The sequence below is a fragment of the Oncorhynchus keta genome, chromosome 30 (genome assembly GCF_023373465.1).
Source record: "Oncorhynchus keta strain PuntledgeMale-10-30-2019 chromosome 30, Oket_V2, whole genome shotgun sequence".
Classification (NCBI taxonomy): domain Eukaryota; kingdom Metazoa; phylum Chordata; class Actinopteri; order Salmoniformes; family Salmonidae; genus Oncorhynchus; species Oncorhynchus keta.
The window spans coordinates 37,462,309-37,463,169 of record NC_068450.1 but is presented as its reverse complement, the minus strand read 5'-3'; positions in this window follow the sequence as shown (position 1 = coordinate 37,463,169).

Genomic DNA, 861 nt, shown 5'->3' with positions numbered 1-861 from the left:
GCGAATTAAAACAGTCTATTTGAATTGAAGTTGAGTGAATGTGCTCTATGAATAGAGCCTGATGCGTTTGTATGTGTGTGGTCATTGTGTATTTAGGTGTGCGTGTGTTAGCCTATGTGAATGTTTGCCTGCTCCACTCCTAACTTTCTCCTTTGTGTTACATTCATTCAATTGGCATTAGCTTTATTGACAGTTAGATTAGTCTGATCTCCTTCTCTCACCTCCACCTGTCAGTCAACATGTGCCATTGTGTACCCATAGTGTGGTTTGCGTTTGATGTGTGTGTGTGTGTGTGTGTGTGTGTGTGTGTGTGTGTGTGTGTGTGTGTGTGTGTGTGTGTGTGTGTGTGAGAGAGAGAGAGAGAGAGAGAGAGAGAGAGAGAGAGAGAGAGAGAGAGAGGCTATGTGCACACTGCCCACAACATGAGGTGGAAACTGAGCTGCACTTCCTGACCTCATGCCAATTGTATGACCATATTAGAGACACATATATCCCTCAAATTACACAGACACACAAAGAATTTGAAAACAAATCAATTTTTGATATACTTCCATATCTATTGGGTGTAATACCACAGTGTGCAAACACATCATCAATGTGTGACCTGTTGCCTCAAGAAAAGGGAAACCAGGGATCTTTTAAAACATTTGATTTAGATTGTACTTTGATTTAACTTGGCAAGTCAGTTCTCTCTCTTGAACAAATTCTAATTTACAATGACGGCCTACGCCGGTCAACGCTGGGCCAATTGTGCACTACCCTATGGAATTCCCAAGCACAGCCGGTTGTGATACAGCCTGGAATCAAACCAGGGTGTCTGTTGTGACACCTCTTGCACCAAGATGCAGTGCCTTAGACCAC